This window comes from Trypanosoma equiperdum, assembly GCF_001457755.1.
Source record: "Trypanosoma equiperdum strain OVI genome assembly, contig: ctg_48, whole genome shotgun sequence".
NCBI lineage: Eukaryota > Euglenozoa > Kinetoplastea > Trypanosomatida > Trypanosomatidae > Trypanosoma > Trypanosoma equiperdum.
In genome coordinates, this window is record NW_027124409.1 from 19931 (window position 1) to 20993 (window position 1063).

Sequence of the window (1063 nt, forward strand, 5' to 3'; positions counted from 1 at the left end):
TTTCCTTTTGCAATTCAAAATCATACAAACGTTTTTTTTGTGTGTGTTTGTTCACTTCAAAGGTTGAAAGATTAAACAAATATGGCGAAGGGACGCCATTTAATTTCACCTAAGTTGCGTTAAAAATCAACTACGCATTTGTATTTGTGTTTGTAGGCGCGTGTGTAATTGCGTGATCAATTCATATCATATTTTCCATTATTAATAATGGAATGTAAGAAGCTCACAACCCATAAACACAAACACACACAAAAAAAAAAAGAGTAGAGGTGAACAAACATCATGGCAGCAACAACTAGAAACAACAAAAAAACAAAAAAGATAAGAATTACAGTTTAAAGAAGGAAAAGTAAAACAAAAATATAACAATGACATCACAATACCAACATCAACAGCAACATCATTATTCCTCACTCTCATCACCACGACAACAGCGACAAAGCAACTAGAAACAACAAGCAAACAAACACACAAATAAACAAAAACGGATACACTCCAGTAAAAATAAAAACAAAAAAGATTTCCTCCCCCTTTTTTTTCTTTCATTTCACCACCATCCAGTGATAATGTTAATAATGTTAATAATAATAATAATCATAATCATAACACCCGAGTCAAGTTTACCTCCTCACGTCACACTTTCCATACGAATTAATTGGGAAACAACACTCAACCGAGGGGGAAAGGGGCTTTTTTTTTTCAAAAAAAAAAGGAAGAAATTATAAATAAATAAATACATACATAAACGGCACTTAACGAAGTCAGTCAGAAGAAAAAACAAAACAAAACAAACAAACAAACGTAAAACGAAAACATGTACATTTAAGGTTGAAATATGAAAAAAAAAAGGGTAAGGAGAACAAAAAAAAAAAGAATACAAAATCAAAGAGAGGAAAACTTCTTTTTTTTTTTTTTGGGAGGGTGCTGGTGTTGTTATTGAGAGGGGGGGGGTATATATATATTTTTTTCCTTTTGATAGATGCCTCAGAAACTAAGAAAAGAAAAAGAGCGGGATAGACAGAGAATAAGCGACAGAGGTAGAAAAAAAAAAAAGAAAAAAAAA